This window comes from Schistocerca americana, chromosome 7 (assembly GCF_021461395.2).
Source record: "Schistocerca americana isolate TAMUIC-IGC-003095 chromosome 7, iqSchAmer2.1, whole genome shotgun sequence".
Taxonomy (NCBI): Eukaryota; Metazoa; Arthropoda; class Insecta; order Orthoptera; family Acrididae; genus Schistocerca; species Schistocerca americana.
In genome coordinates, this window is record NC_060125.1 from 175,649,738 (window position 1) to 175,662,210 (window position 12,473).

At 38.3% G+C, this 12,473-nt stretch overlaps 1 long non-coding RNA gene across 1 annotated transcript in view; it reads left to right on the plus strand.

The window, feature by feature from the left end:
- The first annotated feature begins 2,779 nt into the window (after window positions 1–2,779).
- LOC124622535 overlaps window positions 2,780–12,473 on the plus strand; it is a 360,535-nt gene continuing 350,841 nt past the window's right edge. Inside the window, exon 1 of the long non-coding RNA XR_006980642.1 lies at window positions 2,780–2,893. This is a non-coding gene — a long non-coding RNA (uncharacterized LOC124622535). The remainder of the gene's footprint in view (window positions 2,894–12,473) is intronic.

The window sequence follows — 12,473 nt, forward strand, 5'->3', positions numbered from 1 at the left end:
TGTAAGTGATAAAGATTGGTTTCAGAGTGAATTAAAGAACTTCCTGTTGGCCAACTCCTACTACTCTATAAATGAATATATTCACAAGGATTATAGCTTATAAGTCTGTCTGCATTAGAATTGTACAATATCCATATCCATGTATCTGACAAAAAAAAACAACACAAAAAACACTTTGACTCTTTTTGAATCCCAGTGACTCCTCTCCAAGGAATCAATGGAAAATGATAAATGTAATGTAGTAATGTAATGTAAAGGGGTCAGCTTTATTTGTTGCCATTAAGTCTAATATGTTTCAATAATGAGTTGGTTTTTAAACTGTGTGTCCTAGATAGTTTTCAGAGAAGGCATTGATAATGTTTCACAGTATGTCTTGCCAAGCCCATCACTAACAAAACTGTAATTATCCCAACTGATTGTTGGATGATTACAGAGAGGTTGGGGTACTTACATACTGGATGAAATGAAATTTTCTGTAAAATTTTTGATTGCATCAGGAGGTGAGTGCGGTGGTCAATAGAAGGACCCAGTTCTAATAACCAGCTGTGATACTGAGTCTTGCGCAAACAATCTGGCACGCAACTTCAATTTCTATTTCAGTAAATGTGACAAATCCATTCAAACAAATACGCCTCATTCAAAATATGTCAATTCTAGTGTTTTTGCATTGTGAAACGTGGTTATGCCTACAATTTAACTTCATCTGTAAGGATAATTTACCAACATTGTATGTACTGTGACTGTCTTTAACATGTGTTACAGTGCAGGCTAGAACAGGTTTTCGTACCATCAGGAATTGTCAGAGATCACTCCTTGAACAATGCTTATGTACTACACCACACTATTAACTAAAATGACTATACTACAATGGTATTTGGCTAAAATCAGAGCAGTCGACTAATGAATAACTTTGGATTTTCTCATATTTTGTTGTTGTCTTATTATAACATGCGTGTTATAAAGTATGCTGTTTCAAGAAGATGGTGCATTAAGATTTACCACAAGCATGATTTCTTAAAATTAAATTTTGGTTAATGACATAGTGGAGGTAAAAGCCTTCAGGAAACCCTAAGATGGAACTGTTGTTGATATTTGTATGTGTTCGCTGTGGTATGAAAAGTATGCTGTTTCAAGAAGACAATGCATTAACATTTGTCACAAGCATGATTTGTTATAATTATATTTTGGGTAATGACATAGTGGAGTTAAAGGCCTTCAGCAAATCCTAAGATGGAACTGTTGTTGATATTTGTGTGTGTTCACTGTGATATGGTGGTTAGAGATGTGGAGTTATGGAGTCAAAAGAAATGGGTTCGCATCCTGCTGTATTCAGTTTTTTTTTTTTTCATGTTCACGTTTGTAAAATATCCTGTGACTCTCTCGTTTATGTAGGTAATAGAAGTACATTCTGAAATAGCTGATATTACTTAAATAGAAGACCCCTCTCTCTCAAGAGTGAGTTTATTTCAGTTTGATTAATAATGATGATTAAATTGATATATCGCTGTTTTTTTAGAATACAAAGTAATCTGCAGGGGTATGGTTAGCTGGGCCATTGCTAGCTGACCACAAAAATTACGCCCCCACTGTGTTACCACCGCCGGTCTCTAGATACCCCACATACCCTTCACCTCTACCAACGTCATAACAATACTTTTAATCATTAAACTTAAGTCACTAGACGTTCTTATTTTCTGGGGTAGTCCTGAATTTTCATGCTTTGTCCTCAATCCGTTTAAACTTGATTCAGGACAACAAATGTTCCCAGTTTCTTATTTCTTGCCCTCAATATTTGAAATTTCACAAAAGAATTGAAATAGGAAGAATGTGCTGAACATTTTAAACTAGAACTCAACTGAATGTACTTGTACAACCAAAACAGGCTTCAGTTGCGGTCTGATTTGAAATTAAATTGTTCTGCTCTTTGCCACCTCTAAAACTTTTGGCCCCTTGGGCGGCCGCCTAGTCTTGCCTATTGGTAGAAAAGGGCCTGGTGACTAGGCAGGAACCTAGCAGTAAGGCTTAAAGTGCCGCGAGTGAAAATACCAGCAATTAATTTTTGCAAGTCGCAATCAGAGTTCGAGAATCCAGACAATACATTAAATTCGGCGGTCGAGACAAATATCGTGTCACGTAGCGGGCGATTCTCGTCACGTGACCGATGCCTGATTTCAGCAGGACGCCAGTTATAAGAGTACTGATTTTTTTGCTCATATGAACTATACAAGTACCATGTACTCCACGCACTTCGCGCAGAGGATGCTGTTTACGCAAACTATGTTTTTGTAACAAGGTTTTGTGAGTAGAACCTGCACATTATTTGCACACAACATTCTAAGCCCATTATCTGGATAAATAATTATTCAGGCGTTATATAATATATTCGCTATGCACCTATTTAATTTCGTGCAATGTTATTAGATATTTGGTTTAAATACAAGTAATCAACAATAAATCATAATAAGGTATGCCAAAGGCAGCAGACGTTCAAACGTTTTGAATAAGGGCGTTCAAAAGTAAGCAAAACAACGATTAAGGATGAAGTATTCGATTTTATTTGCACAGGCAGATAGTTAAAGATTCGTAAATGCGTTAATTTAATTCGAATAATTAATTTAACCAGTGAATCGACTTTCTTTAGTGGACAAGCCACGGAGTTAAATTTTATCACAGTCTAGCATAACATGTTAGACTGTGATTTTATCTTACTTGTGGCATAATCGCTGGTGTAATCATATGTAGTCGGCAGCTTATATCTTTGCTCACGCTGTTGTTGACAGTTCGTGTAAACAAAACGCGCTTTTGTTTCGTTTGAAAGAAATTAATTCTCAAAAATAAGACAGGCTAGGCTTGTGTCGTTTTCAACAAAATCACCCTTTCTGCTCAGTACTAGGTGAGTGTCTTTCAAATCATATGCCCTTTTTTTACTGACTATACCGGTTTTAGGGGCGTCCACATACGAGATGTGAACCATGTGCCAAAAGAGCTTCTAAACGAAATTTATGAAAGAAATTATACATGACTGCCTGGTATTTTGTTTGGTAAAAACTCTTTATGTCAGACCATTAGCTCCAGCCACTGCTCGTGCCCATGTAAATGTTTACTTCGATATTAGCGTTGCAGTTGTGGCTTTAGACGGGCGAAAAATGAAGTAAATTTCTAACAGCGATTCCATAAACAACTTCTTCTCTTTTGGTATTTTTTCTGACCATGTCATGGAACCGTGCCAATGTGTGAAGGTGAAATCGTACTGAAAATACTTCATCAGATATTAGAAACAGTTGTCGTTCGTATTATAGGCTAAGTGGAATAGGGGCTGTATTAAAATCATTAAAATACAAGTAGTCTCTCTTCGGCTTGAGCTTACGTACATCACGTAATTCATCATTAGTAATTTATTTATTCTGTAATTGTACAGTGTTGTAGTGAAGATTGTCAGTGGTCTGAACATTCTCTTGCGAGATTTGTACGTGACCGAACTGGTTTATAATTTTTCACTCTTCTTTTCGTTAAGAAAAACCATAAAGTAGTTAATTGATTCATGTACTTCAGGTTACAGGTAACGCACTAATTACCCTATTTTGATGTTTTTGTATTCATGCTGCAACTGGATCACATTTTTTTCTCAGGAGTTCCAAAAATAATCTGGGCACACTATCAGTTGAGCAACAGTATTTGTTTTTTACCAGTGATTATTTTTTTATGGCTCATTGTGCCTTTAACAATTACAGCTGCACAGTATGAAATGGTCATTTAATGTGAAAGTTGGCTGTGGCAACACCTGTAGTTGATGTTCAATACATCATTTGTGTTTTTTTCAAACAGTTATCTAAGTTTCATAGTCTGAAAGACAAATTTTGGTTCAGTATATTGGCACTTTGTTGATATTGTTTAGTTCTGCAAGATGTGGAACATTGCTGGAAATATTAGTTACTGGGTCAATAATGCGCATTTTATCACACATTCAAGCTGTTTAGTAGATATTCCATATATTTTTATCTGTGAAGTTTAAAGGGCTGTCTTGTTTGCAGTATTTCTTTTGTGAAATACTTGAGAATGAATGACTGAATTTAAAAAATTTATGGTTTTGCTCTTCATTTAGTGGTCATTCCATCATACAGATATGGAAGAGGTATATAGGTCTGGATAAGCGGTTGATAGACATAGTTGAAGTAAATAGCTCCTCTCTTTCAGATGCCAGGGTTTTGGGACCAAGGATAAATGAGAAGCTCTCAGAAAAAGCACCTTTTCGCTATGACTTGGAGAAGCTAAATGAAGTTATCTCTATGCTCATATTTTCATTGCTTGACAGTATATGAGATTATATTTTGGGGAATTATTAGGGAATAAAGAGATGACTCACCAAAAGCCAGAAGTGCTGTTTTGTGGACAGATATACAAACAAAAGGTACAGAACTTCGCTTTGCTATCTTTCCGAAGCATGCCTGTCTCCCAGTGTGTGTGTGTGTGTGTGTGTGTGTGTGTGTGTGTGTGTGTGTGTGTGTGTAACTCTCCATGCTTTATTATATTTTGGGGAATCTCATTTCACACACAAAGAATATTTTTGTTGAAAATCAAGCTACTGGACAGGTGTGGTATTAGTTCACAAAGTTGATGTTGATCTCTGTTAAGGATTTATACTCTGAAATTACGGAAAATCTGTTCACTTTTGAGATTTGTGGTTGATAGCATGAATTTGCATAAAAGGACCAACAGCGTCTGTTCAATAAATAGAATAAGCAGAAGTGATAGTGAATAGTCAAGTACTGTTAAAAATTTGGAAAGTACTTGGAAATATACATGATAACAGCACTAAAGTCAAGGAAATTGAATTGTAGGGATGTACTTCTTCAAAATATGTAGTAGTAGACAATACTTTTTGTGTTTGAATGGTAAAGGTTTACTTAATTGTGTTAAGTGAAATGTAACTCACCAAGTTGAATTGAAAAATATATTTAAAAAACTGTTCATCTGAAGATGCTTCTGGCTTGTTTTCCAGGCTCAAGTTATTCTCATTAGGATGTAATTTAGTTTCCTACTATAGTGTGAATAGAACTGCTTGGGGGATAGTTAACACTTTGGAACTTAGTTCCTCCAATTGAAGCTGACGGAATTACATGCAGATTGTTTGCTGCTGCCAATGTGCCACAGCAAATCTTCAGGTTGCCTACAGTTTCTGAGTAGCGTGGCGCACGTGCTAAATCAATTATTTGATTTTTGCTAGCCATAGCAAACAAAACCACATTCTGAGCCCTTTGGCAGTCTGCCTCTATGGCCTTAGTATGAACCAAGGCACAGCTGATAGATTATGTGGCAATACTATAGCATAACATGACAAATATATAACAGCAAGTAATTTCAGTCAGAGAACAGTAAGTCACGAACACCTTCTTCTTGTCTTCACCATTAAGAAAATTGAACAATAAAGTAAATTCTTGTTCCGTAACTTTGTTGTTATTATTTTCATTTTTAGTTTAATTTATTACTTCCATATTCCAACTTTTTATATTATTGTTAACATTTAAATTTGAAAATTTGTGAATGTATTGTGGTGTATTCTGTATCTTGTGTCCATCTAAATAATAAATAAGAACAAATAAATGAAATCTGTGCACACAGTTTGTGGAGCAGTAGGAGTGTTTGATCACCTTACTGTCACTACACATGTTTTACTATCTGTCATTGACTTCTGCATGAGATGGTATCTGTAATTTCACGTTTTGAGACTTACCCAGTCTCTTCATTCATGCCTGCCAAACATACTCATCACCACAGTAGCAGTACAAACGTATGGCTGTAGTTTTGTGATACAGAAAACTGTTTTCATGAGAGTCAACCATTTGCGGCACCTAAACTTGGTGCTATTCTCCTCTTTGGTGTTGGTGAGGCACAGAAAAAGAAGGTATGTTAGAATTTAACTACTCATTGATGTTGAAATCACTCAAGATCTTTGTCTCCTTTTGCCCTCACAGCAAATGAGTCCTTTCCATCCTGATGTCTGAGTGCTCTGGCCCGCCTTTCTAGCCTTCCTTGACCTATTCCTCTTAAGAACATAACTAATCATTCTGCAAAGTAGGATAGCTTTAAATAAATGTCTATTTGTCATGTATAGTTGTGCTGGCATTTGAGCTTTCCTTGGGATTTTTCTGTTGTTGCAATATTTCCATATGGCTTATGGCATTCACCTCACTATTAACAATGAAGTTCATTTTACTAACATGAGAGCACACTGTCATACAGCTCATTTAGGGAGAGTTAAGTGGACACTCACATTCGACCTACTGAGCAATGTCTTATTCAGTAGGAAACCAATGAAATGTCAGATTGAGGAATTTTGTTACATATTTATCCCATGTCTTTTGAACATCAGAACTCTGGAATTATTGCCAGATGATGCCAAAGTAAGTCATTTCTGAGGCTGCAGGGTATACAGGGTGTTACAAAAAGGTACGGCCAAACTTTCAGGAAACATTCCTCACACACAAATAAAGAAAAGATGTTATGTGGACATGTGTCCGGAAACGCTTAATTTCCATGTTATAGCTCATATTAGTTTCGTCAGTATGTTCTTCCACCTGCGCTCAATGGAGCACATTATCATGATTTCATACGGGATACTCCACCTGTGCTGCTAGAACATGTGCCTTTACAAGTACGACACAACATGTGGTTCATGCACGATTGAGCTCCTGCACATTTCAGTCGAAGTGTTCGTACGCTTCTCAACAACAGATTCGGTGACCGATGGATTGGTAGAGGCGGACCAATTCCATGGCCTTCACGCTCTCCTGACCTCAACCCTCTTGACTTTCTTTTATGGGGGCATTTGAAAGCTCTCGTCTACGCAACCCTGGTACCAAATGTAGAGACTCTTCGTGCTCGTATTGTGGACGGCTGTGATACAATACGCCATTCTCCAGGGCTGCATCAGGGATTCGATGCTACGGAGGGTGGATGCATGTACCCTCGCTAACGGAGGACATTTTGAACATTTCCTGTAACAAAGTGTTTGAAGTCACGCTGGTATGTTCTGTTGCTGTGTGTTTCCATTCCATGATTAATATGATTTGAAGAGAAGTAATAAAATGAGCTCTAACACGGAAAGTAAGCGTTTCCGGACACATGTCCACGTAACGTATTTTCTTTCTTTGTGTGTGAGGAATGTTTCCTGAAAGTTTGGCCGTACCTTTTTGTAACACCCTGTATATGGAAGTGATGATTCAGTACTGCTACAAAGATACTTTTGCTGTCATATATATATATTAGCAACTTGAGATTTAGTCTCCACAGCAGATATTTTTTTAAACAAGGTAGAAACCCAGTAATAACAGATTGAAGTGCAGAATAGACATTATGCGTATAATATCATTGGTATCATTTTCTTAGAAATTACATGAACTTCCTAACGATTTGATCAGTCTTTATAGTGTTTTATAACAATCTGGGATGGAAAATGGCTCCATTCCTTCAACAAAGGATGTATAGATGGCATAATATTCTCCTTCACATACAAGGCAAGCCAAATTATTATTCTTGGACCTTATAAGCTGTATGAAGACGGTTCTAGTAGAATGGAAAATGGAAATGAAGTCCCATGCTTCTTTACAGAGCGTAGGGGAACGGTGCGGGAGACCCGCACCGCCTTACTAGGCAAGGTTCTAATGGAGGTGGTTTGCCGTTGCCTTCCTCCGACCGTAATGGGGATGAATGATGATGAAGAAGACGACACAACAACACCCAGTCATCTCGAGGCAGGAAAAATCCCCGACCCCGCCGGGAATCGAACCCGGGACCCCCTGCTCGGGAAGCGAGAACGCTACCGCGAAACCACGAGGGGCGGACTCTAGTAGAATACCATCCATAAAAACAAATACCTGAAGAGATGGATTGTTGCTGGCTTTTCACACTTGCTTATGAGAGGGAAGGCTTGCATGTTCCCAGTCTTATGTAGTTAGTGAGTGACATACATGTTTCATTTATCATTGGCACAATTTCTATTTAAATCATATGAACTGTGTCAGTTTGTGAGCTACGTGTACGTGGTTGCACGATGGCCATTTACACTGCAATAAATAAAACTGTGGCTGATATTTATTAAAATGAAAATATTACTTTGTAACATGGATATCCATGTTATCAAGTGAAACATAGATTTAACAACAAAGTATGATGGCGTGCTGAAAAGTAATGCCTACGAATTTTTTTATGTTTTTTCAATAAAAGAAATGTTACCTATGTCATACATCTTTATTCTTCATTTCTGCATATTTGCAGCTCTCGGTCGCTAGAGGTCTCCGAATTTGGTCATGTAATATGGCGGTGTGTAATGTAACAATGTTGGCGTGTGAGAAGCAGCGTGCTGTAATCGAGTGTCGAATCCGAAGAGTTCTCTCCCACATGGAGCACCGGCTCCTTCAGCCTGTCAATTCCAGACGACACACGAGCGCTGCGACACCTGCAACAATCCGACACCTTTGGTTCACTATCATCGATCACACACCAAGCAGTTGCCACTAGGCCCCATCCGATTTTCATGTGTTACCAACACTTATAGAACACGTCCGAGAACTTCGCCTGATGGTGATGAAACGGTGGAAGCAGAGTTGAGATTGTCACTGCGTCAGCATTCTACAGTGACCGAATCAACAAAGTAGTCTGTGGTAGGGAGAAATATGTTCGTTGGCAGGGTGACCACGCGTGGAAATAAATATGTACACATGAAGAATGGGCGTGTAGCTGCTAATAAAGTTTGGTTTATTTAAAAAATTTTAAGAGGTTTCACTCAGAAAAAAAATCGGAAGCATTACTTTTCAGCATGTCCTCGTAAATGTATTTTTCTGCTTCTTTCACAAGCTACATTTATTTGACTGAATATTCGTCCGTGGACTAGGAGTTGCCCAGAAGAAAATGGGTTCATGAGAAGAGGAACTCTGCCTTATGCAAGACACCTTTTTGCTATTTTGTTTCACCCATACATGTTTCAGCACATTTTATGCTATCTTCAGTGGGTTCTTTTTTTATTTTTGAACTTAGGCCTACATAATACCATTCGACATTTATTTTGGTAGCTATTCTGCTACACAATGTACCACTTCTCATGGTTTTTGATATTGTGGTGCTTTACTATATGTTGTTGGCGAAGTGAATAGGCAGATTTCGTGACGTAAGGTCACTGGACACTGCACTTCCTCCGATTTTTCAAAACATCATATATTTTATTTATTTATTTTTTTTTTTTTTGCAATAGTATTATACACATATACATTACACAATCTAATTTGTATACAACTGCAAGGAAGAAGAAGACAAAGCACACATCCAGGTGGCAACTAGAATGGGTCAGGAACATTGGAAGTTTCCTCCTAAGTAATGAGTTACAGTAAATTATACTCTAAGACAACGTCCGTCAATAGTAATTGAAATACAGTTGTAGTAGAATAATAGTTCGTTTCGCAGATTACAGTGAGTTATTAGATGGAATGTTACCAGAGAACAAAGTCCAAGCGAATGTTCAGAATTTGCACAACGTTGCCTCAAAGATAGTGCTACAGTTGGAAACTGATTTATATTTAATACCAACTGTATAAAAATTGTACAGAGTTAACTATCGTTATTTTTGTAGTCTGGCATAGGAAATAGGTAAAATAAATCTGCAGAAAGCGAGCATCAGACTTGTTGAATAAATGACTGTGTTAAATTTTTCCATAACACACAACAAAGAAACTAATTGCAACCTTGTTTTCCAGATGAATTTTTACTTCGAGCTCTACCATTCCACATTCCCACGTATTGCAGCAAAAGATATATAAGAGTTAGTTGCGATTAATTCAGTGATTTTAAATTTTTGGAGTGGCACAACCATGGCGGCATTTAATGCGCTGACTCTTTATGTTTTCCTGACTTTGGGGACACGAATGTTTCAGTTTCCCATATCTCTCTGCGTATGAAAAAAATTACGTACTGCGAATTTTGGCGTGGAAATAGGCACTTACTACAATGTAAATTTAATTCTCATTGTACCTTCACAAAGGGAGGCATAGAGCATGCAGCTATCTCGATTCCTGACATTAATAACTTTATACGTAATTCGTGCTCTCATTTGACTTGGCGTGGCCCCATTTTTCAAAAACAGGAGAAATGTGTTTATGAAAAGAGGGGCGGGGTTTCAGAAAGTAGCTGTGAAACTCATTTTTCGTCTTCAACTAATCCTTTAACATCAGGAGTAAGTTTTCGGCGATATTTAGCCGTTTTTTATTCGGTGCTCCGCACTATTCTGACTGCTACAGGACGACACGACCTGTATTAGGGAATTCCGGCGGGCTGGTGTTCACAAGTGTTCGTACCACGGACGGATGTTCCAGCCTTTGCGAAACAGCAGTGGCGTACATTAAGCTCAATTAACCAGCGCACTCGAGTTCATGTCCCCACTCCACGATGAATCTTACTTTGTTGTGCTGCTCCGTGTTTCATACGACACATACAGTAACGAAAATTAAAAAAGCAATTTCCTGAACTGAAGGACAAATCAGAAAACAGTACTTATGAAGTAATAACTGAATGTAAGTCTTAACTGAAAAGCTATTATCGACCTGCAGAAACTGTGGACTGCGAACGTCATCACTTCCAGGGAGACAGTCGGATATTGGCGAAAGATCTATTAAAAAATCGTAGAATGTTTTTGTTAAATGTAAAGGATCAGTCTGATGTTGGAACTGAAGTGGGCGAATGGAAAGCAGAAATATTATGTTTCGCATTTAAAAGATGTATTCACACTTGAACAAGCTATCTACCATATTTTTGACCACCACACGCACAAATGGGAGATACTGATGAACGATTAAGAGTAATTGTAGCGAATAAAGCACGATCTCCTGGCGGAATATTAGATTTTACACAGAATACGCTGCTGAAGTACATAATTTCCTAATTCATATTACACGAGAAATCTGTGGCGCAGCGAATAGTTGTTCGTGACTGCAAAAATAGGATAGCCTATTTTGTTTACAAAATGGGTAAACGATTGGGTGCATAGAATTACACATCAATGTTGCTAGCGGACTTTGGAACATACTGTGAACTGTAACATTAAGACGTTCCTGGAGGGTAGAAAAAGTTCTTTCAAAAAAATCTAACCGGTCGGAAAAAAAACCGCTCGTGCGAAACACCTTTCGCTTTATATTCGGTATCTTGCAAATGGTTGATGGTGGTGGAAAGGTACATTATTTCTTCTAGCTTTCTGGATTTCCGAAAGGCGTTCAACACTATATCACAACACCGACCAGCAACCAAGACACGATCCTACTGAGTATCCTCGTAAATGTGCAATTGGTTCAATGCATTTTTCGCTAATAGGACACAACGGCGAATGTTCAACAAAAAGGAAGAGCTGAATCTTCTCAAAAGGAGTGCGTCCACTAGCAAGTAACTTCTGCAGTCAACTGCTGCAAGCGCGTGCTTGTATTTAGAACAAGAACTTGCGCAAATTTACTTCTGCAGCAAGTGGACAGCTGCAATGGAACTTAACACCCAGCAATACTGTGGTTGAAATTAGTATAAAGGCACGTGGTTGTGTGTGGAAAAAACATGTTTATTTACATATTTGGTATTATACGCATCTTCTACTTACGGTTTACAACCAAGCAAAACAAAATACATACTCGTTATCATTGGTACTTAAAAAATTTAAAGAAACAAGACAACCTTGGGGGTGGAAATTGATATAAAGGCACTTAGGAACTGTTGTCACACTAACCTAACGTATACACGGAATATACAACAACTGTGACCTAGTATTTTGTCGCCCCTCTATTGTTCTTATTAACTGCGAAAATCCTCTTGGGCATTGATTTTTTAAAGGGCAGTGATCTCTTCTTCCGAGAGCGAGCTTCATTCCACTCGGCCGGCCGCTGTGGACGAGCGGTTCTAGGCGCTTCAATCCGGAGCCGCGCTGCTGCTACGGTCGCAGGTTCGAATCCTGCCTCGGGCATGGATGTGTATGATGTCTTTAGGTTAGTTAGGTTTAAGTAGTTCTAAGTCTAGGGGATTGATGACTTCAGATGTTAAGTCCCATAGTGCGTAGAGCCATTTGAACCATTGCACTCGAATTGCAGTCTTCAGCTCGGCCACAGTCACAAATTGTCGTCCATTGCGAGAAACAGGTCGTTCTACGATCGCCTATACATTCTCGGTGGGGTTTAAATCCGGACTTATCGATGGCCAGTTCAGAAGTGGTATTCCTTTATCCTGAAAGCACGATTTTGTCTTGGCAGACCTATGAATCCTGGCATTATCGTGTTAGAATAGTAAATTATCATCGTGAAATTCCTCAATACATAAGAACCGATTTAGTTTCCATCGTTCGTGTATAATCATCGGACTTCATTTTGGGGTGCAGCACAATATGCTGCTCAGATCATAATGCTGCCACTGCCAAAGTTTCCACGAATACTCTTACGAACGTGTTCTCCTGTACG